The sequence below is a fragment of the Heterocephalus glaber genome, unplaced genomic scaffold, assembly GCF_053883595.1.
Source record: "Heterocephalus glaber isolate CG9 unplaced genomic scaffold, H.glaber_assembly_v1.0 deba00001472, whole genome shotgun sequence".
NCBI classification, from domain to species: Eukaryota; Metazoa; Chordata; class Mammalia; order Rodentia; family Bathyergidae; genus Heterocephalus; species Heterocephalus glaber.
The window spans coordinates 98306815-98333870 of NW_028258315.1; the positions used below are offsets into that span (position 1 = coordinate 98306815).

The 27056-nt window shown below is 46.6% G+C and overlaps 1 protein-coding gene across 5 annotated transcripts in view; it reads right to left on the reverse strand.

Moving 5' to 3' along the window:
- The window catches only part of Prickle2 (prickle planar cell polarity protein 2), a 287253-nt gene that overhangs the window by 130136 nt on the left and 130061 nt on the right, over positions 1-27056 (reverse strand). Inside the window, exon 1 of one of the 5 annotated variants that reach the window (XM_004871603.4) lies at positions 2572-2670. The exons of 3 other annotated variants lie outside the window; for them this stretch is intronic. The gene's annotated coding sequence lies outside the window, so the exon portion shown is untranslated. Of the gene's footprint in view, positions 1-2013; positions 2459-2571; positions 2671-27056 lie in introns of those variants that run through there. One more of the 5 variants, XM_021249654.2, reaches the window with a different exon arrangement.

A 27056-nucleotide genomic window follows, 5' to 3' on the forward strand; every position in this document is an offset into this window, starting at 1 on the left:
CTGCGTCTCTCCCTGGGCCTCCCTTCCATTCTTCTGGAAGCCATCCAGATTACAATCTTTACCCCAAAAAAGGCCTTTCTCTGCTAGTCATAGAGCACAGCTGGGTATGCAAAGACTCCCCCCACAAGCCCTGCTTGGTAATCAAATGTTAAGCATCCTGGAAGAGAATCCCCTGCCATTTAGATTTTGAGGAAACAACAAAAAAAACTGAAGAAACTTTAAATGTTACATATATTAGTATACATCAGTACAACTTCCATAGAGTTTCATTATATTCAATTAGGATTACCCTTCTGTGATTTGGTAGCTGAACACATTATTCCCTCTGCTTCCTCTCATTTACTTGAGAATAGCACACTGAGTTTATATCCTCCTCAAGGCTTCCTACTTTATTATACAGCTAGGAAGTGCTTAATGTGATTGGATAGCTTTCAGGAAAGATTAAGCCAAATATCTTGGGGCTATGGCCTCTCTGAGGCCGGGTTTTCCAAACTACTAAGGACCACAGGTCTCTGCACACACAGCCACACACAGACCAGCCGTGTCCCTCGCTTGTCCCTTGGAGTCTTCATCGCCATTCTCCGCATGCTTAATGCTCAGGGTAAATCCAGCACACACTGCTCTGCGCTCTCTGTGGACAGCTCTACACAGACCATAAAGGTCACCACCAAACTGGCCAGCCCGAGTCCAAACCCTCGCTCGGCTCCCATTCCTCAGGACAACAGCCCGGCTTCAAGGTGATTCTGGGGAAGAGAGCCAAGAGTTCCTCCTGCTGAGGCGAGAGGGGAAGCAGCTTGGCAGAACCATCTCAAGAACGAGATCCATCTTTAAAAGCTCAGGAAGGGAAGGTGAGCATTATTTCAGTTTCTTACAAGGAAATACAACCTCCAAAATTCAAAAAAACAAACCAGACACAAGGCTCGTTAATGCAGCAGCTTGAACGACCGAAGAAGCTGCCCAGGAACAGGGCTTTCTTCTATCACTCCCGGAGCTGTGTACCATCCGAGGCTGGCTCAGAAAAACACTGGAGTCTCCTGGAGATGGGACATCTAATCATCTCCAAGCCTCCACAGCAAAGGAGAAGAAAAAACCATAGACCAAATGATTCACACTCTTAAAACCAGTTTGCCTTTAGAACAGAACCGTTTTTTGCTCTTGAAAAAGTCGGAATTTGTTATTTTTTAAACAAAGTGTTCTTTTCCTTCAAACAGAAATAAAAACCACTCAAGGAGAGCTTGTCCTGATTTCTGCTCTGCATTTCTGGAAGCCTCCATCCAGTCAACAGTTTCTCCTGGCAGGTTCTCAGAAACCCAGGGAGAGCCGCAGTCAACAGTCAGAACACAGGATCATTTTTACAGGCCGCCCCCACCCCACCCCACCCCACCCCACCCCACCCGCCTTGCTTCCGGGCCCCTGGGAAGCTGTCTTATTGTGAGCCGAGCAGAATGAGCTGAGCCCACGAACCTGACACCTTCCCCTGCATTGCCCAATGGCGGGGAAGACTTGGCAGTTGCAGGTCTGGAAAGGAAGGGCCGAATCCTCCCCAGCGGCGTTCCTCTGTCTGCACAGACGGTCACAGGCTTCTCTCCGCTTACTCAACTGGTTGCACAGATAAAAACATCTGTGTGCAGCAAGCCGAGAACTCAAAGTATACAAATGATTCACACCACCTAAACAACTGCAAATAAAAGCCAGCCCGGCAAAAACCAGGGCTGCTAAAAGCCGAAAGAATTTCATATGGGCGGAAATGGAATTTGGCAATGCAAGCATCAGACATTGCTCCAATTTGGGAGGGCACGTCTTCCAGCTGCCTCCTCTTAAAAAAACAAAAAATTAAGCTCTGACCTTTGCATTACTTCCCCACCTCTGGCCTAGGAGCCAGCACAGGAACAGATGGGGGCTGCATCTTTTGAGCTTTGTCCACTCCCCACTTACTGTCCCTCGGGAGCGCTGTGCTTTACATTTCCCAGGGCACAGCCGCCCAGGCGCCGGATCGCCGATCCCAGTGCTCACCTGGGGGCCTCCAGCTCGGGGGCGCAGGTGCCGGACGCCCCAACACCTCCCCAGCTTCTCCGACCGGATCCCCTGTGGGCAGAGGCGACGCCGGAGGAAGCGTCCTCTCCCCGGCCAGCTCAGCAAACGGGGGGGGGGGGGTCTCTGATGACAGAGGCCTGACCGATGAGGACTAAAATGCAGTCCTAGTCTTGGCAAAGCGAGCGTCGCTTCCCTTTGCGGGGACACGACCTGGCCAGGTGAGGTTGGCGGATGCAGTGAGGTTCAGGTGGGCCTTCCCGATCCCATCCCGGCTGCGGACAGTTCGCGGGAGGGACCGGATGGGTCCACCGCAGAAGCGCACTTCACGTGTTTAAGCGGGAGGGTATAAACAAAGACGATCTGAAAGCGCATTCTGAGCCCTAAATATCTACCCCGAAGCCACCCTACTCCAGCACCAAGACGGCGCCGAGGTCAATAAAGCGGCTGCGCGAGAGCCGCCCGAGTCCGGGAGCCCGGCCCGGCCCGGGCTGGCGTCCAGCGCATCCTCCGGGCGCCGCAGGCCCTGCGGCCACTTACCGAGTTCAGCGGCGCGTCGCCGGAGGGGCGGCGGGCACGCAGGACGGGGCGCCGCGGCCGAGCAGGAGCGCGGGGACAGCGCGGCCGGCCGGCGCAGCCGAGCCCCGGTCCCGAGGGCGCGCCCGCCTCGCGCTGCTCCCGGGGGCGCCGCCCACCTCCCGGGCCCGCATTGGACAGCGCCGCGGGCCGCCGGCCAATTGCAAGCCCGCTCCCAGACTGGGCTGCCCCGGGTCGGGGCTGGGGAGAGCCTGGCGCGAGGGCAGCCGGACTGGGCCGCACAGGGCGCCGGCACTCATGTGTGCACGCGCGGGCGCCCAGGGCCGAGGATGACCGCGCCCCCCGGGGCGGCTCCCGCCTGGTACCGGGTCACCCCGGAAAGGTAAAGCCTGACCCAGGCGCTGGGCTGGGCGGGTGCCGCGCAGCAGCGGGACACAGAATGAGGGTAAATGATACCCAAGGAAAGATGTATTCGGGGGCGTCTGCCCCACATCAGAATGAGGGGAAACGCAATTGCCCGACACCAGGGAAGGTGTGTAAATAACTGAGGGTACATCCATATAGTGCAGCGTTATGCAGTCTCGAGAAAACAGCCGAGCTAAGGTACCAATAGGGGATGAACTCCAGAACACACTACTAAATACAGTATGGACAGAGTGAAATGTACCACTGCTTTTTTAAACAAATCTTCATGTTTTATGTACACATATGAATGCTGTATTTGCAAAAACGCTTCCAGAGGGCTGGGGGTTTAGCTCAGAGGCAGAGCATTTGCCTAGCATGCGCAAGGCCCTGAGTTCAATCTCAAGTACAACACACACACACAAAAGGCCTAGGAGTCTGAGGTCTTAGGTCTTAGGAATGCTACTAAAGAAAATGGTAAATGTTATTACTGCTGACGAGGCAGTCTGAAGATGAAGCAGATGTCAGATGGAAAGGACACCAAGATTTCAACGCATATCCCTGTGTATTACCCAAGTGCCATACCACTAGCTGGTCATAAGCTCCTGGTTCTGGCAAAATGGCAAGAGACAACAGCTTGAAAACGCCAAACCTTCAAACACCTAGATAACTACAAAATTTCTTTTAAATTCATTGCTGACTTAATTAAGAAAGGAAAATACCCAGCTGGCAACATAAGGAGGTAGCTAAAAATAAGAGGAGGTGGTGTGCGCACTCATGCTGTGGCTGTGAGGTAGAAGTGCAGCTGGTTGTACGAAAGAGTTTGTCTTAGGTCTGCAAACGCTCAGGTTTTAAGTCCCACTCAAGAGACAGACAAGGCCTTGGGAAAAGAAGACGCAGGGAGTTGTTCTAAGACCCGTGGACAAAGCCATGGGGGATCCACGCCCCATGAAGACATAGATTAGAAAACCTGCTGACCAGCCCAAGAAACTCACCCATCTCCACCTGTGCTCTTGGTGGAAGGGAAAGTCTCAATTTAACATTAGAAACCTGAGGCCTGGGGCTCCCTGGAGATGGAGTGTGAACAATAAAAGTCACAACTGGTGAGTTCTGAATGGAAAATTAGCACAAAAACTGGTCTTGCTCATGATATGCCAGAAACACTCCACAGAAGCCAATGAAAAATTTCCTTGGAGAGCCAATTCCCCAGCCTCAGTTGCAGCCATCCTTGCAAAGCATTAATTCCCAATAGTAAATTTCAGAACACCCAGGAAACTGCTAAGTCACAAGTCACCATGTAAGAAGAGGTCATACAACAACATTACAAAAAAGAACATGAAATGAGAAAGTTGAAAAGATTTAAAGCAATGGAGATTGAGTTGGAACCCTAAAAAGAATAAGACATGATGACCATCTCTCTCCCATGCTCCATTAAAATAAAATCTCGATGCCTAGGTGAAGTAGAAGATTGGATTCTGCTAAGAGAGGAATACAGATCTAAGGACAATATACAAAAAAGAATAAAGATATGAAAAAGCATGAGGGAGAGGTTAAAAGACATGAAGCACAGACTGAGAAGGCCCAACACACATCTAACTGGAGTCCACAGGGAGAGACTAGAAAAACCTGAAGGAGCACTAACTGATGATATAATGGGTAGGGCTTTCTGGAGTTTATAAAACTCATGCATCTCTGCAAAAAGCATGAGCCATCTCATGCAAGATAAGTAAACCGAAGAACATTTGCATGCATTAATTATTCATAAAAATACAGTTAATAAAAAAAGTGGGGAAAAATGAAAGAGCTTAATAATGCAGTGCCAGCGGCAAGGAAGCAGAAGGCCCTCAGTAGTCTAGAAGAGAGGCAACTGCTGCATTCCACATGTGGAGCCGGAATACATTTCCCTGAATCCTTCATCTGCGAACATGGTGAATCCTAAATGACAGCAGGTGCCTGAAAATGCAGCTGTACATTATATGTGGTGCCCAGGGATGGAGCAAAGTGACAGAGATCTCCTAGCAGAGACATTCACTCAGCCGCCAAGTAGAAGCAGTAAAACAGCAAAAACCACCAACACCACCAGAGCACCCCTGCGGGGGAGAGTGGAATGAGAGAGCCCAGAGAAAGACAAGCTGTTATGGAAACACAGAAGAAGAGCACCCCGTGGGCTTTGCAGAGAGAGGCGGTAACTCAGGGAGGAAGGGACATCCTTACCGAGGGAGCTGGTAGCTTCAGAGCAGAAGACATTAGTGTTAGGCCTGCTTTGAATACCTGTACTGCCACTTGCTATCCTGTGACTCCAGCCAAGTGATGTAACTTCTGTAAGCTTCGCATACCTCATCTGTCACATGGAATTGTATCACTGGTCTTGTAGTTGTTCTGAGGTTTGGGGAATATATAAAAAGCACTTAGCAGAATGCCTAGTCTATGATTGCTTTTATTAAGTGGGTATCCAATATTATATTTAGATAAAGTTCACTGTTTAGATAGAAAATCCTTTCTTCTTTCAAAGACATTTTCTTCCAAAAGTTAAATAGGACAGAAGTTTCAGCCTATTTTTATGAAACTACCCTGAGAAATACAAAGTGCTTACTGAGTACCTACCCTATAAAATGCGTAATATGCCATCAAAATGCAGAGTTATCAGATCTGGTCCTTTTCATAAAGGAACTGAAAATCTAGTTCCCAAAAAACAACTAATAAAGGCTGTTTGTGTTCAGTGTCAAATAAGTGACTCTTGAAAGTGTTGAAAGCTGAAACTGTGACCAAGTTCTTACCCATGTCCTTAAGTTTTCAGCTTCCCAAGCTCACCACCAGGTTGAAAACATTCAGGGTCCAGCAGGGAAGGGTCATGCAATGGCTTTGTGAATGACTGGAACTATGGATGGGAGGAATTTGTACAGCGATGCCAAGTTGCTTGGGCTTTTACTTGGCAGATAAGAACCGACCATGATCTAGCCCATCTGCAGGAATGGCCTGAATTAAAGTGGATGAAATTCAGTAATGGTAAAGTTTGTGCCTGTCCTTCAGAAAAGGTGTTGACCTGTAAAGTCTTAGAGGAAAGAACCAGCCACTGTTGAGTTCTCTCATTCATTCCTCCATGCATCATTTAGTAAGCATTTACATAGTGTCTGCTGTGGAAAGGTCTTTCCCAGGAGACTGGTGGGCCAACCGGATGTGGACCAGTCTTTGAGGGCATACAGGGAGGGGTCTGGACTCTTCCTGCTGTATATGCCCTGCCCCTGACACCCTGCTTTCTGGCATCTGCCGGCTGCTTAACTTCTGGAAGCCATTCCAGCCACGCTGTAGGGACTGAGTACCACTCGTTCCAGAATGCCAGGCGGATTTTGTTTCCTGAGCTAATTGTGATTGATCAGCAGTAGCTTCCCCGACTGCTGACTCTACAAGAACTCTGAGGCTACCCCTGGCGGGAGAGTGTGCTATGATTGATCAGTGATATCTGTCATGTCACCAAGAAAGGAGGGACAGCACGGTGACATCTCCCAGTCAGGCTGACCCCTCGTTCTGCAGAGGAGAGTACAGATCTTTCTCTCTTCTTGTAGCATTTTAAAAGCAGCAGCACTAGCAGAGGCAACGAAGGAGAACGTTCATATCTGAAATGTTGCTGAAAGAGAAAAAATTCTGTAGCTTGGAATTTTTCTGATGAGCTTTTAAGATATGAATTTAAATCCTTTAGAAGCCTTTGTATTCTGCAGCAAACTGACGACATGGGGAAAGCTACTAACTTTGATTTCCCCGGGAGCTACAAAGTACACCCCCTCCTCCACATGCAACAAGATTACATTAAATATATATAATTTGAGGATGTTTGAGGATTTAAAATGTATTGGGGGTCATAAATGTCTAGAAAGTGAATATATTACAGAAACACAAAATGAACAAATACATAGAACAGCAATTAGCATGTTATTTAAGAAGGAACAAAGATTTCTATCATCTTACTCTATTAAATGGGACAGATATCATCTGCCAAACAAAGGACAAGAAAAGCCCTTATTTATTTTCATACAGACACTTTATATCCTGGGGACTCTGTAACTCTAACTGGGAAGATAGAGTCTGTCCCCGCTGGCACTCACACGCACTCCCCACCCGTCACCGAGAGCCAGGCTCCTTCCCTGAGAAGGGTAGAGTGGTACAAATGGACACAGATGCACAAGCTCAACCCCAGCCTGATCCAGATGCAAGGAACAAACTGTATCCTTCGACTAATGTGCCGGCTGCTCTGTCACACCAACTGTAAGGGAACTTCATGGAACCCAACTCCTTAAGCAATGGGTCTAATGAAATCAGTTGCATAAACTCCAATGAAACATTACGGGGAGGGGAGAGAGAGCAAAAGAGCGATGGAAAATAAGGAGAAGAAAGAGAAAGAGAAGGAAGGAGGAAGGCAGGGACAGGATGAACTGAATAAACAAGAGTCGTAAAAGGTTCCTCTGGCTACGGAGCGCACCTTGAGACTGTGAGCATTAAGGAAACATACTCATATTTCAATCAAGTCCATGGCTGGAGATGTGGTTAATAAGCTAAAAGAAGACCACAGACGACTCTGTAGCACACAGAGTTACATGAGTTTCCCCACCATGCAGTCATGTGTGTGTCATCCTCAGGATTTCTACAAATCTGCTTTTCCTGAGTCCCAGGTTCATGTTAGGTGATATCGGATCTGCCTATATTATTATTTATAATGAATAAACAAATTGTGATGCAGCTGCATGACAGAATACTACTCATTAATTAAAGGGATGAACGTGCGCAGTAAAAGGGATGACTTTGAAATGCATTATGCCAAGGGAGAGAAGAGTCTGACCCATTCCACGCTACATGGTTCTAGTATGGGCACTCCAGAGCAGCCACAGTCATGGGACAGGCAGCAGATCCGCAGTTCCCAAGGGCTGGGGACAGGCAGTGGGATTAGGTCGCATGAGAAAACTTAGGCAACAGAATTGATTTGTTCCTTGATTTGAGTGTGACTGTATGACTTACCCATTTGCAAAAACTCATGAATCTATACACCTACATGTGCATTTTATTGCATGAAAATATAAACAGTGACTAACAAAAACAAGTAGGTAAAACCCCCCAATTAAAACCATCCCTACTTATCATTTTGGTTTCTATTATTCTTGAATAACTTTTGCTGTTATCTTGCTTGTTTTATAAAGATGTTTCACAGATGACTCAAAGAAAAGGAACGATGGCCATCAAGGCTGTGAACCTGACGTTGTTCCTTCCTTATTAAAAGGGGAGACAGTGGCACTGCGGAGAAGAGGAGACCCTGGAACCCCAGTGAGGCCTCCTCTGGAACGGACCATACTTACACGGTTTGGAAGCCCGAGAAGACGGTTATTTTTTACCGCTTTATACCTCAGTGTAGTTGATGAGTGAGTTGGCCCTGCAGCCCGCACGCTGTCTTCCACATTGAGAAATTGTGCTATCGACTGGAGAGTCCCGAGGGAAGGGTTGTGCAGCCTTGCCATGCTAGCAACGGGCCCTCGGGAAACGGCGTCCCCGGAATGGACCAGAGAGTCGCTGGGTGTCACCCGTCCACCACCCCCACCCCCGGGCCGCTCAGCATGGGATGGCCCAGCCTCCCGTGGGTCATCCCCAGGCTGAGCTCCCAGCAGCCACTCCCAATGCAGGACCCTGAGCATGAGTCAGCCCTCTCCACTCAGCATCCTGCACACCCTGAGCTCCATCTCTGAACGGCCCAGTTCTAGTCAAGGTCACTCAGGCAGTGTGGCTGTGAACCCTTCAACCACCCTGCTCTCAAAATGTGACACCCTAACCAAAGAAGAGGAGCTACTGTCAGTGGTGTCAGGTGAGAAGGCATTCATGGAAACCAGGTGGAGAGCCCTGAAAAAATTAAAACTAGAAATTCCATTCAACTCAGCCATTTTCCTCCTAGCTATCTTCCCAGGAGGGGTAAAGACGTCATGTTACCGTGATGCATGCACACCCATGTCCATAGCAGCACGACTCACAACAGCTGAATGGGGCTGGGAATGTAGCTTACAAAACAAAAAAATCAAAACTGAGGGGATCTGTCCGTTCCTGGGCTTCACCCCTGGAAAGTCACTAGGTATGTTGAAGATGGGTTAGAACTTGTATTTTTTTTTTTTTTTTTTTGCAGTACCAGGGATTGAACTCAGGACTTTGCACTAGCCAGCAGATGCACTGCTGAGCTAAATCCCCAGCTAGAACTTGTATTTTTCAAGTATTGCTCATTATTCTTCCATGACATCATCAAGTAGGTTAAAATTGATAATGATACCAAAGATCAAGCAGAATCTCTCGGCTGCATTTGGGGGAGGGAGTCAGGGAATGGAAACCATCTCACCAACCACACCTACACTGGAAAAGCAAACTTCCCAATCCACAAGGGACACTGAGAAGGAATCTATATGACTAGGAGATCAGGATGTCAGGATTTTCATTTCCTAGGCCTGTCTTGACACCTCTTTGATTGGTGGTTTTGAGACAGCTTTGACCCCGCATTTCCTGGCCTGTGGTGTGTGCCACATCCACCATGCCAACCTGGGCTTTCCAGGCAAGCTCACTCATCAGGCATTTGGAAAACAAGGAAAAATCATACAAATAATACCTCCCGCTCTGGTCCCATGGAATCCTTACAACAGCCCTTTGAAGTAGGCACTGCGATGACCCCATTTTTGAGATGAGGAAACTAAGGCACAGAAAAGTCATCTGCCTATAGGAACACAGTGGTAAGGACAGGATACTTGCTTCCAGACCCCTAAGATGCACTTCCTGCTGTGTATTATCCTCATGGCTAAGACATACATCAAGTGCTAGCTCAGGCATGCAAGACATACAGAAGAAAAGCAGAAAATGGAGAAAATGGATACTGTAGTCTCATCCTACAAAGTCTCTGCGCGCTCTTGTGTTTGTCCATCCATCCATCCTTCGTCTTTCACTTAAAGCATAGTTACTGAATATTCAAGGAATTACAGTAATGAATCCTTGGAGGCACAGATATTAAAGAAATAAGAGACACCACTTGTTCTCAAGAGGAACTCACAGCTGAGTGGAGATGGGGCAGAGAGGTGGGGAGGGAGACACCAAGAGCTTTTCTGCACAGATCATGAGAGACAGGAGCAAGCGCTGTGGGACAGCAGAATGAGTGGCCTGGACCAGCACTGAGGTAGCAGCAAGTCCACAAGAATGGGCAGGAATCCCTAAACAAACGGGAAACAGGGCGAATCCAGGAAGACAGAAGTAATAGTGTGGAAAATTACTGTGGCAAGAAAGAGAGCCAGGACAGGGCAGGAAAGAGGGACTTTACAGTGCTGATCCATCTCGGCAAGACTGACATTTAGGTCCCCGATAATTCTTTATTGTGTGTTGGGGGGCTCTCTTGGGTGTGAAGGACATTCAGCAGCACTCCTGGGCTCTCCCCAGTAGTCACCAGACGTTGCTAAATGTCCCCAAACAACAGGATGACCCCAGGGAGAGCCTGGACCAACTGCCACCTGGGAAGCTTGGAGGGGGATGTGAAAGGACATGCAGAGAGGGAAGAAGTTCCTGGTGGCCAGAAGAAGCCCAGGGAGAGCCTTGGGGTCTACATCATGAAATGCCAGCCAGCAGGACCCCTCGAATCTGCACCCGCCTGGCCACTCTAAAGCTCATTTCCTTTGAAAAGGTGGCTCCCAGCTCTGGTGGCCCATGCAGCCAGGTGAGAAGTGCCTATCTCGGTCAGGACTTTGGCTGCCAGCTTGGACATCAACTGCCCTCTAACACGTGGTCTGCAGAACCCGAGCAGGGCCAGCCCCAGCCCCTGGGCTATGCGCAACTTCTCCCAGCCGTTTCAGTCCAACAGCAACTGGGAGGCTACTTGCCATCAGAGGGTAGAGGAGCCAGCCACACCAGGCCCGCGTTTCTGCCCCACAGAACTATAAGATAATAAATAGGCATTATTTTAAGCTGCTGAATTTGTGATCATTTGTTATGTGACAACAGTAAAAAAATGCAAGCCCACAACCCTTCAAGGTCCAGCCCAAGTTCTTCTCGTGAAGCCTCTCTCCGCTGTGCACGGAGAGCAGGCCGGCGAGCTCCTCCTGCCGCCCCAGCATTCCACCGTCTGTGACATCTCGGGTGGATAATACAGGAGCACAGGACGCAGCTAAAACCAGCCAGGAGAGGAGGCGCCGCAAGGCCCTGGAACAAGCGCAGAACAACTCTCAGAGCCCCTTGCGGGAGTTCTCGCGAGATCGCCAGCAGGTTTCTGATAGGTGACCTGGAGGGGAGCGGTGAGAATGTAAAGGACAGTGGCTATTAAGCCTGGCTGTCCTGTCTTTCACGGTAGTCAAGCCTACACTGTAGGGCGTACTCTTACTTTTATTTCGCCCCCTTTCCCTACTTTTACTTACTTTATGTTTGTTTCATTCAATTCTTTGTTTGGAACAGAGAGAACCTAGAAATGATTCCAGCACCCCCAAATCCGGTAACATTTCCTCAGTGGGTGCATGGTTTGTTTTGGAGAGGTTTTTGTTTGTACTTTTGATCTGTAGCACCTCCTTGTCTCCCTTGCAAAAATAAACCCTTGCGGGCCGGGGTTTAGCTCAGTGGTTCTACCACCTGCCTCGAAACCACAGGGTCCCGAGTTCGATCCCCAGTATCAATAATAATAATAATAATAATAATAAGCCCCCCTTGAAAAATACTGGTTGTGTCTTCAAAGGTCTTTAGAACTTCTCACAGGGCCTGTGATGGTGCTAGACTCGCTCAGATATTAGTAAATCACTGCCTATCGGTGGCCACCAAATCCCCCGTGCCCACATCTGGCTAAGGGGAGAAGAGCACTGTGCGGTGCATGCGCTCCCTGCCCAGGGTCACAGTCTAATGGAACTGACGTGGGACAACAGGCCAGGGTTCACAACAACCTTCTACACTTCAGTAATCACTTACACACTTCTGTCAGGGATGGGTCTGCCCGAGGCCACCAGCCAGGAATCCGATGTGCCTTGCAGTTTGGACTCTGTCCCCACACCTCTGCTGGACCCAAAGCGGAGATTTCCAGGTACTGGGCCTACAGTTTAGTTTCTAGTTGAGAGACCTACTTTGCAAGGTTTCCAAAGTGAAGCCTTCCACTAGCCTTGTCCATCAAATACTCTGCCTCCCCAGAAGAAGTGAAATCTGAATGTATGCTTACTGATCCCAGCACTCTTCACCAAGGAACTGAAAACCCATGAGAACTGAACACTTCAAAAAGTCTATTTAGAGCTGGGCATGGAGACACATGCCAGTCATCCCAGCTCTGGGGAGGCAGATCCCTGTGAGTTCAGATAACACGTTCAAGGCCAACCTGAACTCCATGAAGAAAACCTTCTCAAAAAACCAAAAGAAAATTCTATTCAGAGTACAAAGCTTTTGCCTTTAGATTTTTTCCAGGATGGAGTCTAGAATTAGTGCTTCTGGGACAGGACTTTACTAACCAGTCTAAATGTAGTTTCCTTTTACTTCTGTAATTATCAGCAGGTCAATTAATATGACTCTAATAATTATAATGCTTGGGGTTGATTAGGTCTCAAAATTAGCTATGCCAAAGGAAAATAATTACGGGCAAAATTGAGAGCCTGAATGTGTAAGCTATGAAGTCACAGCTTTCCTGGGTAGCATAAAAATTGCCAGGCTGTAGAAAGTCAGCCTTCACACTGGCTTAATCTAACTCTCTTGTGAATTATGCCGGTGAGAGAGAGCCACAGGTAAGCAAGCAGAGCCCCATGACCTTGGAGGGAGTACTCATAGCGAGTCAGCATCCTTCGAGAGATGGAATGTGTTTCAGAAAAAGGAAGACTCGTCATAACTGGTGCTTGGAGGAGCGGGCTGAGCGCTGTCAGCTCTGCTACCGCCGGGCCTGTCACTGCTGCCCGAGGGGGCTGTGGACAAAACAGATGCTCTGCCTGCACTGGGAGTAGCTTCTACTGAGATGCAGAATGAGCCAGCAAGCACCACGGGTAAAATGAAATGGAAGAAGACAACAGAGAAAGATGGAGAAGGTGCTGAAGAGACAGCATTGCTCTCCTCAGATCTCCTTTCCAGCCCAGAATTCTCTCCTGAGGTCAGACTCAGGCAGCCTAGATACCTTCAGAGTGTGTCCAGCCATCCACAGCCCCATGCCACTCTCTTCCTTCAAGGGCTCCCTTTGCCCACCCTCCCAGGCCAGATCCCAGATGTCACTGCAGCATGGCCTCAGCACTGCCCATCCCCGCCTGTGGCCCAGGTTCAGGCACCTGCATCTGGTTTCTGGACTGCACACCACTGCCCACACCCTGTGGCTCCTCCTCCACACCAGTCCACCACTTTGCACACTATGGCTGGAACAGTAAGGCTGAATCTCAGCATCTCATCACCTACGTTCCGTGGCTTCCCAATGCCCTGGGATAAAGGAAGCACACTCACAAAGCCCTTAAGATCTGACTCATTTGCAGCACACTTTCTTTACCAAAACTGTACCCCAGTTCCTGATCTCTGTGCTTGAGCTAAACTGACCTGTGTGCAGGCCGTCCAGGTTCTGGTTCTCAGTACACTGCTACCTGAGACTCCAGAAGTGCTCTCTCCTCCTCCAAGTCTGTGTCCCTTACCTTCAGGAAACCCTCTCAGCAGTCCTACCTGTGGACTAACACAGCAGATCGCCTGCTTCTGGAAAAGACAGGCATGGGCAGATATCTCTCGAATAAATGAGTAAGTCCATTTACAAAGCCAATAGAGTCTTCTGGAAACCAAATCAACAATGTGGCCCATTTCTTTTGAGTCTCAGAATCCTGATTCATGTGTCCTTGGTGAGCCAAACCTTTGATGGATAGAATCTGCATGTTGAGGACAGGTCATTTATTCTCTCTGAGCCTCAGTTTCCTTATTAATAAAAGAAGAAGAATGGTTCCTGCTCTGGGGATCTGTTACAATAAAGAAACTAAAAGGGTGCTCTGAAAGACCTAGCACAGTGCTGTATACAAAGTGCTATGAGTCCTCTGCCTTTTAACAAGTAGGTCAAAGCCATTTTACACTTGCAATATGATTACCATAGTAATAGCTGTATTTTATAACCTACAAAATGCTCCTAGGGAGATCAGTAGGGACAGCTACAGTTTGTAACAAAAATAATAATTTCAGCCCTGCAGAATAAGCTCCTCTTAAAAACTCTCTTGCTACAAGTATTAATTTTTGAGGCTCCCACAATATTTGGAAACAGCGAATGCTGATGACTAACTAAAGACATGTTCAAGAGCAGTTAATCTCAGTAGCTTTATGTTTGGAGAGATGATAATAACAATAATGACAATAATAATAGCAGCTAGTGCCCATACAGTGTTTGAAGTAGACTGTCTGCAAAAATGACCTGCGTAAATTCCCCCTCGGTGTCCATGGTCTTGAGTTGTGCCCTTTCCTCGTGACTGTGGATGTGGCCACATGACTTGGCCTGACCAATGGGGCACTAGCAAATGTGACAGAAGAAGAGACATGAAAAGCCACTTTGCACTGGAGGTTTTCTCTCTTGCTGCTATTGATAATGCTGTGAGCACAAACATGTGACCAGCCCCACTGGGATCATTCCATTTGCCATTACCCTAAACACAAAAGCAAAGTCAACCTGGCCATCCAGTCCTGGCCAAGGCAGCCCAGAAGAACTAGTCTAACAACCCCAATCATGGGAAACTATAAATGTGTGTCCATTTCAGGTAATAAATTGCAGGGTGGTTTGTTACGCAGCATAAGCAACTGATACAGTGTTTACACTGTGCCAGGCATTCTTCAGAGGGCTTCCCATGAATTAACCCATTGACTCCCTGGGACAGCTCTTTGAGGAAGTCCTTTATTTAACTCATAGATGAGGGAATGAAGGCACACAGAGGACTTGTACCTTTGTCCACTATTACACAACCAGATTATGACAGAACTAGAATTTGAGCCCAGCCAGTCTGGCAACAGGGGACGGGCTCTTCAGCTCTACAATACTGAGTCTTAACTCTATTCACTTTTCCCCAATAGAAATCTTTTTTATATGATAGTTACGAAAGCATTACTTAATATAAACAATGTCAAAAAGACCACAAAATACTCTTTCCCAAGGAAATCTCATAGGAATAAATCTTGGATCTTAAAAATGGTAGATCAAAAGTATCTCCACCCGATCCACATACCAAATTCCATTTTAGAACTCTGAATGATACATGTAACTTTTAGAATAAATTTTGAAAACATACAATGAATAATATGTTTCAATTGGATTTATTAATGTAAGATTTAAGCCATATATTTCCTCAATTCACCATGTATTTTGTCTTACCCAATTAAACCACAAAGCAATGCGGTCTTATAAATATTAAAGTATATAGCATATAAAGTAAAAGTGAGCCTGTCTCTTCCATCCTTCAACTTTACCTTGAAGATGTAACAGTCTAATATGAATCTTCTTATATTTTTCTTTTCATTATATAAACATAGTTGTCAAAAGCCTACCAAATTATCGTTCCTTAAAACTCAAAATAAGAAAACAGTTGACTAAAACTGAAGAGCATATTTTAACAGCCTTGTCATTCAAAGAAACTGTATAAAAGCTTTAATTCATTATAATCAAGTATCCATATTAATTGTACTTTCTCAAAAGTGACAATCATCCCTTCACTTTACACAATCAGCAGAAAGGTTAGCATCTAAAGACACTTAAGGAAGCCATTTTTCTGTTCTTTTTAGTCTAAAATAGAGTTCTTATCTATCAAATTTTTATCTATGGGAAAGGTATTGCCATACCTTTCAAAACTGAAGCAGATCTTCAGAATGGCAATGGCAGGTAGCAGCCCAGAAGGTATAAAACAAGTTTTTAACAAAATAACAAGAAGAGGAGGTGAGAGCACGTGCAGAAGCAGGGGCTACTGCACTCCGGACCAAGTGGAGCTGGACGGAACAGACCCTCTTAGGAGGAGGGGCGTCAGCATGTGCTGCCATAGATAAGGACAACAGATGTCCATTTCTAATCAGACAACAGAACCCGAGCAAAACAATTCCTACAAGGCCCAAGAACAGCTAGTTGCAAACTTTTTTAAAAACTCAATTTAAAGTATTTTTATTTGGGTTTTATGCCACTGACAACTGGCCTTTGTAAAGAATGTAGAAGTGAACACCAACCTGGGAAAGATTTTCCACGTATCTGCTGTGCTTCAGTTTCCTCGCCCGCCCTATATGCTAACTTCATAGAGACTGTGACTGATGGGGGCCGTTATGCTGCTGTTCAGATTCTATAAGGGACACCACGGAGACAGAAAGGGAGGAGCTCCCGATCCTCTGCATAAGATAAACATGAAGGTGATGCACTGCAGTCCTTACACAACAGGACACACTCTACACCCTGCAGGGCACCAGGGCCCCACAAAATCCAGGGGAGCACTGATGAACACTATGTTAAAATATATACACTTACACATATATATTACAGCCATATATTCATGTATATAATGTGCACACACATACATATGTAAGAGATTTTCTTCCAGTCTGTAAGTAAGCCACAACTCTCTAATCTGGATAAGTAATTAAAGGATGATGACAAGAAGAACATGAACTCAAATGCAGGAGCCACTCCTGGGTCCTTTGGTTTTTCTTTCAGTGCTTCTTACTGAACACCTACTTACATCAGTCATGGCATGGGTGCCTGGAATGAAGAGTGAGGGAGACACGCAGAGTGGAAGATCTATCCCAAAGGAGTGGACATGAAGATAAAGTGATTTCAGTTTCTGGGTCTTCGTCCTTTTGACAAGTCTAATTAGATTATGCAATGGTTAATAATTGAGATCATGCGATTTCTTCGAATCTGTTCATGCATTAAACACTCCTGAATGCCCGGTACTGCGACAGAGCAGCCACGAATATAAATGCACTGTGTTTCGAACAAGGCATGGCCCTTGCCTTCACGGGTCCCTCAATCAACAGGCAAGCATGAGTAATGGCCTTGTGCTAGGGAGACACACAGAGAGAACACGATGTACATTTAGGGAAGAGGTCTTTCTGCAGAAGCTACATCCAGGCTAATACTACGAGGATAAAGTTTTCTTAGGACCATAAAATGAAGTTTCTGTAAAATTATTTCTAACGATGAGTCAAAAATGTCTTCTTGCATTAAGTGAGTGATTAATGGAAAAGGAACACCAGTACAGTGTTTCTCAAATCTGAATGCGCACAGGAATTTCCCGGAATCTTGTTAAAGGGTAGATTCTGCTGCAGTGGGGCTGGGGCGGGCCTGGGATCCTGCATTTCCTCCCAGCTCCCAAGCGATGCTGAGGCTGCTGCTGTGGGCCCACTAGGAAGCCAGGGCCCGGCACACAGAGAACTCTGGCCAGCAGACGCGTGGTGGGAAAGTGCCTGAAGCTGCTAGCTTCTAAAAAATCAGGAGAAATATTTTATGCTCAACAATCCAGGCCCTCAGTTGTCCCAAGGTACATGGAGCAGGAGGCAGGTGGAGGCCTGTGGGCCTGGGTTTCTCCAGTCACCTCCACCCCCACAGGAGCCCTTACCTGTGCGGACTTCACCCTCCGTCTGTCTCCCTCCCCCGTAGTCATCTGCATTTGCAGTGCTGGCCCTAGTGGCTGGAAGGGCTAACAACCCAGCCAATGGCCCAGCATTCCTCCCCGGGGAGCTGCTCATCTGGCAGGAATAGGTGCTATCAGTTCATCTTAAGAAAGACCAACAGCCTCCTTCCCGTGGAAGCAGCACAGGGCTCTATTGCCAAATTCATGGGGCTTGGCAGACGCCCGCGCTGCTCCAAGGTGGCCTCTCTCCGTATCGATTAGGGAGATAACAGGGCCCTGCGTGTGCTCACCTGCAAGGCGCCCTGCTGGTCTGGGCGCAGCCCGTAAATGGCCTGGCTGGGGCACCCCGCCCCCCCCATGTCAGCGCGCGAGAGCACCCGGAAGGGCTTCTCACATGCGCGTCTGGCAGTGGGGCACCTGGACAGAGCGTGCTTGCGGGGAGACGTGAGAGTGGGTGCGGGCGGGTCACACATCCCTCGCCGCGGAATATGAACCGGCATGCTGCACCAGGTATTTTTACATTTCAATGATGTCTCTTCGTTTGGATGAGACAGAAAGGGCCGGGGGGTTCAGCTCAGTGGTTCTGCCGCCTGCCTCACAAGCGCAAGGTCCCGAGTTCAATCCCTGGTACCAGAAAAAAAAAAATGGATGAAACAGAAGGGCTCTGCTTTGTAGCCCAGGCTCCTCTACTTGCCAGAAGCCCTCGCAGATATTCCTGACATCCGCACCCTAACACACAGGGCAGGGGACTGACCAAACTTTTGAGGATCAACCGAGGGGAAGTGCACCAGAAGTCATTCCCCCGTGCTCCTGCTGGGTCTGTCGCTTCCCGCGAGGAGAAGGACCTACTGTGACTCTGGCAGGACTGGAATTAGGGCCTGTGAGAAAGAAAATCAGCTGTCTCTTCTACTTGTGACTGACCCATACATCCCGTTCATCATTACTTTTCTTTACCAGGGCCGTATTTACGAGCCTTTCTAGGATTTGTATCTATCTTTACCTGGCATTGCTGAGTTGTGAGACCCAAACTTAGCATCTTCATAGAATCAGAGGTATGAGATGGAATGAACTTTTTAAAAAATTTTTATTGATGAGGAATAAATGCTTAAAGCAACCCAAGGGAAAATGATGCAGCTCAGAACAGGCGAGTATTAAGTGCAGGCACATGATCATGCCTCAAAGTGACAAATTAAATTTGTGGTAATAGTAACAAACAGGGAAACCTGCATCCACCTGACAAACAAAGCTGGGGAGTCTTAGAGCAACTCACAGATTTTCTGCTGACTTACAATATTTGAATTTCAATTTTGAATACTTTCCTGAGGCTAGGAAATGATATAAAAGACAAACACAAAACTGCATTAAAAACAAGTTAGCCAAGGCTAAGAGGGTAGCCTGTGTTGAACTAAGTGGATCTTGGAAGTTTCTCTCCAATTATTACCATCAGTTCCCAATCACATGGTCTATGAGTGACTGTCACTGTGTCAAACACCATATGCTCTTTGTTCATGCCAAATGTAGCTAATTGATCCCAATTATCTGCTCTGTGTTCTCCTTCACAATATAAAGCCATGTAGCACTAGGGCCCATGCTTACACACCCAGTGCCTGGCACATTGTAGGCAGCCAAAGTGGTTACTGGTTCACTAAAATGAATATTGATTAAAGGAGTGGATGGAACTGATCTAGGCAGCAGTTACTGTTGATGGAGTTCAGGAATGCCACCTCAAGATATGCTGCTTTTGTATGCTAATTATGTCAAACTGAGGGCACTTGGGGCTGGCGGATGTTGACAGGGACCTTCTCCAGGCCCCTTCTATCTGCCTGAAGACAGAGCCTCCAAAAGAAACTCATTGATCATGAGATCCCTCGGTAGCATCTCACCAGACAGAGGAGGTGAACTTGTGTCACAGGAGGGAGACTGGAGGGGACACCACACTGCCCATGTGGCCTTCGTCATGGGCTGGCTGCCACCTGTCCTCCTGAAGGCTGTTCACCTTTCCCTGAAGTCAGTTACTCCCCAGGAAGTTGCCCACATGCCTCCCTTTGCCCATATGAAGAGGGCGTATGTGGCTCCAGGTCTCACTAGGCATTGGGCATTCGCTTTTCTTCCATGTGATGCTCTGATGAGCATAACAACTTTGGATACCTTTGCACTTGTTCGTCTGCCTGTTGTCAGTTTATTTCAGACTGTTATCAAACCTACACTGCCCTAAGGGAGCTGAACTCAAAATGAGAACTTAGGAAAATACACATATACTGTGACTCCATAGAAAGGTGACATTGGTCTGTTTATAGAATCATATCCTGATGTTCAGCATCAAAGAGTACAGGAGAAAGCAGATGGGGGCTGGGGGATGTCCAAGGAACTCCAGCTAAGCAGAAAGACACCCTAGCTGGGATATAAGAACAAAAGTCACATCTTTAATGACCAACATTGTGCTGCTCAAGCTCCAGATGATAACTTGGAACTGAAATTCTGAACTCAAGTCAAAGAGATTGACATTCTTTACAAGATTCACTAAATCGTTTCTCTTCTTTTCTCAACTGCATTTTCCTAGAGCTCACAGAACTACAGAGTATTCAAATATTCTCAGCAGCAAAGAGTACATCTAAAATCTTAATGGAAAATTTAAAGGCTGGGGTTTACTCTCAAGAGCTTCAATAACAACACAACAACCACAGTGGGGCCTGGTGAGAACTCGGAAGAGAAACATGCAATTCCAACACAAGGTGGGTGCCTTCCTGAGAAAGAGAGACAGTCCAATGTCCGGAGAACGACACACGTTTGTAATAAGTGCAGATAAAAAGGAATGGGTATCAACTCGGGATATATCATTTGAGAGAATCTTTCATTGCTTAAAATTGTCAAATGTGGACAAATGTATTTCAAGAGGACTAAAGAGATTAGCTAAACCATAGCAGTTTTAATCCTAACCATGAACAGAGATAATGGCTTAATTTCTTGCAAGGGAGTAGGATCATATTTAGTATCTGTAAAACCACTGACAGGCTTAAGATCTGGAATCACCAGCTTAAATGGCTGAACTGCAAAGTAAATATGTACTCAGCAGAGAAGATTCTGGTGGGCGGGGTCCCTGAGCTCGAATTCCCTACAAATCTTGCTGGCCTTTAGGCCCCGAGACTGACCCTCCTCAGGTGAGTAGGTAGGCAAGAGACAATCAGAATATTCTCTTCCCAGACAATGTTAGCACATAGAATTATATACCAACAAAGTAAATCTTTATAACAAGAAAACAAATGTTGCTGTGTACTCAAAGTTTAAGTCAATTGCAGGAAAGCTTTTCTTCTTCTGGTAGCATCTCAATCCAATACAGCCATTTATCAAACGATCCCAGTCACAGTAATATTACTATTTATACAAAAATCTTTCAAATGAGTTATCGCAATTCAGCCCAAGATCTGCCTACATTTTCAAATAATAAAATGCAGGCAAAAATTAAAACAAAGCCAGGAGTGGTAGTGTATGCTTGTAGTCCCAGCACCCAAAGAGGCTGAGGTAGGAGGGTCATGAGTTTGAGCCCAGCCTGGGAAACTACGTGACTTAAAATAGCTTTAAGTAAAAAATTTAGAAAGGGCTTGGAAGGTAGTTCAGCACGAAGGTCCTGGGTCTGATCCCCAGTACTGTATCTCCATCCTGGCGTCATTTCCTCCCATGGCAACTGTGAGACGCTTCTGTGGAATGTGAGTGTGAAAAGATGGGCAGCATGAAAGACCTGAGTACCTTATCCAGGCCAGGCCAGGCCGGCCGTGCCTTCCTGGGATGGGACCATCTGTCTTTGCTCTTTCTTAAAATGAGAAGGCTGGACCATGCAATCCAGATAATCCTGACCAACGTTAAATGTAATACTTTGCCCTGTGACTAAGCTGGCCGAGACGCCATGCAGGTGACATTTAGCTGCTGTGACAGCCTCCGGCATCAACACAGGTACTGACCTGGGCCTCTCCCAAAGTCAGAAAGGCCTTAGACATCATGGCCACATGTCAGCCAAGATCTGTGGTCCTAAGAAAAGGAAATGTTGTTGTTGCATTTTTTGTTTCGTTTTGTTTTCCAAAAGACTCATTTTCTAACAACCACAAAGGTCAAATGAGCCGGAAGATATTGAGATCCCTCAAGAGAGCAAGAAAGGCAAACCCCATTCTGCAAATGTGGAGCAGCTGGAGCACCAGCCCAGACTCCTGCAGCTTCTAACTTAAATCTAAGGTCGTGGGCTGCCCGATCATCACTTTTTAATCTATAAGGCCAATAACACATTAACCATAAATAGGGAGTAGGACCTCCCAACAGCCTCAACAGCAAGAAGCTATCCACATCCCACCTGGGGTTTCTGGCCACACACGGTCTCTGCCAGCTGACAAGGCCACCTGATCATTGGTATGACAAATGTTTCCTTAGAGGGCAAGCATCTTTAACCCTGGTCAGATTTACAATGAGGTACAGAAACATTTAAAAATAATACACCTGTACAACAGCTTTACATTCTTTGTATTATGGAATTTGTAAATGTTTGGTACTTCAATTATTTTAATGCTAAAGAGAATCCAGCTTGTCCAAATAACAGATTGTTCTTGCAATTCCAGTTTAAAACATTTAATTGAGTAATTGGTGTAGACTTATCATTTGAAAGTAAAATCTTATGAAACTTGAATATATTTTTAGGATGTCTAGTCAACAATATTTACTATATTTCTAAGTTTGATTGAAGATAATTGTAAGAATTCTTAAAGGGAAAGGTGAAGCATGTTTTTCTTGGGAAAGGACAGGGAAATCAGATGACTTAAAAAACAAATATTTTGCATTTGTGAACAGATCTCAAGATATAAAGAATTTAAGTTTGTAAGTGGAGACTGAAGATTTATAAACATGACAGAACAGTAAGAGCTGAATGCTGAACTTGAAGAAGAATTAGGTCAATGAACAGAATGTTCAAATTTAAAACCTAAGCAATCTCTAAATAATCTTTCCTTAAAAACTGCCTGCCTTCCAGGGCCTCAAAAACTCAAAGGGCCCTGCTTCTGAGGTGGCCTCCAGGAGCTGACTTGAAGGCCACAGGAGGAACTGCAGCTACCTGCTGTGTGGGAATGGAACAAGTCTCAGGGCCCCAGCATAGGTGTCACTAAAAGGTACTGAATTCGTACCATGGGCCAAGTTCTGTGCTGAGCACTTTCTAGACAGCACATCTCTGTGTTTTATTTGTTTGCTTGCTTGCTTCTTTCTGTTTTTGTGGTGCCGGACGCTGAGCCCAGGTTTTCTTTCATACCAGGGAAGGGCACTACCACTGAGTTACAGGTCCAGCCCTTTCGGTTTTATTTTGAGGCATGATCTAGCTGAGTTGCCCAGGCAGGGCAAACATGTACTGTTCCCACCTCAGGGATTACAAGCATGCAGGACGAACCCAGTCTACATCTCTGTGCCTTTGTTTGTTTGTTTGTTTGTTTGTAGCAGCAAAGTACCTTTCTGTCTTATAGAATAGCAATCCGAAGTTTAGGGACACTAAGTATCTTGCCAAAGTGAAAAGGTAATAAATGTTAGGCGTGGAAGTGGAACTCGGGGCTTTTAACCAGCAAGCATTCTGCTGCTGAGAGAGCAGTGTCCCACCAGGTCCGTTTCTAGAAACTTGCTCCTCAGAGTGTGACTGATTCGGGGACCCTGAAACTCAGATTTCGAGGAGCTTGCTCGAAATGCAGATTCACACTCCTGATTCTCAGGTCATTTCTTAGGCCTTCACAGTTTGAGAAGCACTCTTGCCATGCAAGGACTGCAAACTTTTTCTGTGAAAGGCCGGGAAGTATTTCTGACTTTGGGGGCCATGTGGGCTCTGTTGTAACCACTCAACCGTCATGGAAGCACTCACAGATGACCCACAAATGACTTAGCATGATGGTGTTCCAATCCAATCTTCATGTACGGAAACAGCCATGAGCCATATTTGCCCCATGATCTACAGAACAGTAATACACCGTCGAGCTGTACCCTCCACTGATGTGCTAGAAAACAGTGGAACACAGTGTCGGTCCCGCAAGCGTACCCAGCCTTACCCCTCTCTCAGTGGCAGCAGGCAACAGGTTCCCAGCAACACTGTCCATCAACCTCTCCAGCCACCCCTTCCCTGAGGTCAGGATCTCGGGCTCAGTCTCAGCACCACTTCACAGTGAGCCCAGTGTTCAAGAGGCCAGTGGGAATTTTCCCCAAATTTTCTCAAATTAAAGGGCTTAAGCATATTAAGCTCTTTGGGGAGTTAAGAAAACTTGGCCTTGTTTTTCAGTAAACACAACTGCATAAACACAACCAGCTTTAGCACATTAGCCAACCAGGATGCCTCAGATGCTGCAGAGCCTCTGAGCCAGTTACTACATGATGATCAAATGTGTTGGCCAGCAGTCGTGCATCTGGACGGTTCTGCTCCCCAGGCGAGCCTCGTCTTGCGGGAGGGAGCACCTCAGTTATTGCCTAATCCTGAGCAAAGCTGAGGTCTGGTCTCAAAAGCTCAACTTTTCCATCAGATGTTCCCACACACATGAATGCAACAGTTAAAATACACGGCTACTGCATTGTCTCCTTCTTCTTCACTTTCCCTGCCACTAGCAGGAAAGGGCTATTTGCACTGTGAGATGGAACCAGCAAGGGAGGCAGAGGAGCTGGATCTACGAAGGTGGGAGAGCCAGGCTGGTCCAGCAAATGTGGAGGAGACGAGAATCTGAGGGCAATGGTGGGAGAAGGTGTCCATCGCCAGAACATTCCCGGTTGGTTCCTGTGTGTGACACTGTGTGGTCCGGCTCCCATGGGACTGCCTCCCTTCACAGCACCTCAGAGCTGTGACAGGGAACCGGAGGGAGCTGAGAGTCCAAGTTCAGTGGGGCCAACGGTCTCGAGCACACGGGGATGGAGCACTGGCTGTCTCGCCACTGCAGCTCAGTCTGAATTACACAGAGCTACTGGGTGCACAATGCCCTGGCCAACACCTGCCAGGAGCAGAAGCCACTGCAAGGAGCTGCCACCCGGCCCACCTCTGTTCACCAAGGAGTCCCAGTGTGTGGACCGGAAGATGCTCCGGGAATGCCTGCTGAATGTAGCCGTGTGATCAGTCACTTGACAGAGAGACGGTACTTCAAAACAGAGAAGCTTCGCAGCAGGACATACTGAAGGAACGTGGTTACATATATAAATTACCGCGTTAAATTGGCTGTGTTCAAATTCCACAGCTGAAATGAAATCACCGCGAGATTATAGATAAAACACTTAGCCTCTGGGCTGGGGATTTAGCTCAGTGGTTCTGCCGCCTGCCTTGCAGGCACAAGGACCGGAGTTCGATCTCTGGTACCAAAAAACAAAACAAAACAAAAAAACACTTAGCATCTCTGTAACCTCAGTTTCCTTATTTGTAAAGTGGGAGAAAAAGCTCCTACACTCATGGTATCCTTGTCTACAGAGAATGTAAAAATACACAGTCTTCCTTTAGTGGCTGGGATGTAAAAAGTACCGTTTAAAAATGTGTTGCTATCTTTATTATTAATATTCATGCTACTAGCAGTATTGTTTTCTGTATGATGGCTAATGTAATGGCGTCATTTCTCCTAATCTCAGCACAGGCGTGCAAGAGTGAAACCATCTGCTTCCTCCTCCTGGAGACTCCATGTCCTCCCCTGGGTCCTCCACAGCCAACACACTAATAAAGACTGGACTTGTCCACAGCCCTGGAAACCAGCCTCCCCAGAAAGCCAGATTCACCCTACGGACTGCTGCCAGTCACAGACCATGGGACCTGGAGTATATGGTGTCCGGTCTCTTCATTCCACAGACAGTTTCCAAACGCATCTCTGCGGCCAGTCCCAACTGGCAGCTGCCACTTGTTCTAGGAGCACGAGCCGTTGATCCCATTTCAATGAGGTACTCATGCTAATCTCCTGGATACTTACAAGGGTTCACCATGTTATTACGGCTGCTCTGGTTCGCTGACAACATATTTCTGAGAAACACAAACGAGACCTGACCCGCCTTGCATTTGAACACAGAATCATCATTCCTGAAGCGTCATTCTAATTCCTAACATGACTGTAGGTCAAATTCCATTATGAAAAACTCCTCATGTGCGCGCAGGCTTAGGATTTTGCTGCCTGCAGTGAGCAGGCCGTTGTTTGGCTGGGATTTGGAAACCCTGTTGTCATGAAAGGTCCTGTGCATCAGGGTTTGTTGTGATGGGAGTTGGCTTAACCTTACATGGGATTAGCAAAGGGCCACTTCCATCTCCTGAATGCTACTGTCAACAGGTATCATAGTAAGAACTAGCTTTCTCCTAATGAGGCAACGCCTCAGCAAGGTTTTCCTAAAACACATTTTCCGGCTCTGCTTCTCAGAAGAAAGATGAGTAATAAAGCATCAAAAGACAGCCAGATAAATGTGGAGGTAAAAAGAGAGAGGCTGCCCACGAGACATCAGCTTTTTGTGGGGGTGGGGTGGGACTGAACGTAGGCCTTGCGCGTGCTAAGCAGGTGTCCTGCACTGAGCTGCATTTCCAGCCCTTGAAACAAGTCTTTAAAAAATTGTTGTAAGTGCTCAGGTCCTCATGCCTTGCTCTCAGCCCTCCGATCTAACACAGCCAGCAGAGGCTGTGTGGGTGCAGGAAGCTGAGCCCTTCAGGTAACAGATCCAAAAGGCTGAGGCATCTCGCTATAGCTTGCTGGGAAGAGGAACCTGGTCCACAGGAACAGCTGGAAAACTCGGCTTTCCAGTACCCAGGAGGGATCTGGCTGTTCAGGATGCTGCCTAATTTGGATATCCCGAGTCTCAGCAAAATAAAACTGCAGGACACCCAACACAGCGCCGACTCTAGGGGAAAACAGTGTATTCACTATCTTCTCTTCAGACTGACAATTGGCCTGGTTATTGTAAATGGAAGGAGGTTTCATCTGAAAAGATATCAGGAAGTTACAGAACAACATATTTGAAAATATAGTAAATGTACAGTTTTAAATTAGTTTACTTTATTTCCCAACTTTTAAGGAACTCTGCACATAGAACTTTTAAAAATAAAGGACAAAGAATGAACCACAAGGAAAAAACATCTCCAGCACTAGTATAAGAAAGAACGTATAAGCTCTCAAGAATTAAAAATGAAAATGTTGCCTTAGCGGTCAAGATAAGCCCACCTGAATGGAATTATCTGACCCATTGACTTATACACACAAGGTTAGTAGCCGTCAAAGACTGAGAGAAAATCCTGAATATTCATTAACAATAAGGCAAAATATGTGCATAGGAAAGTGTTTCTTAAAACATCGTCTGAAATTTTGGCTAAAATATCCTCAGTGGTCTTGAACTAGAAGAAAAAAAGTTAAATCCATCTTGAATTATCCTGTGCAAATGGCTTACAATCCTATAGTTTCCTACTTTTACTCATATAGTCTTCAGAGTACTTATTATGGACTTACTAAAAATATGTTCATGAATTAACCCTGCCTGGAGAAACAATTCCAGAAAGGTAGAGTAAATACCTCTAAAGATCTA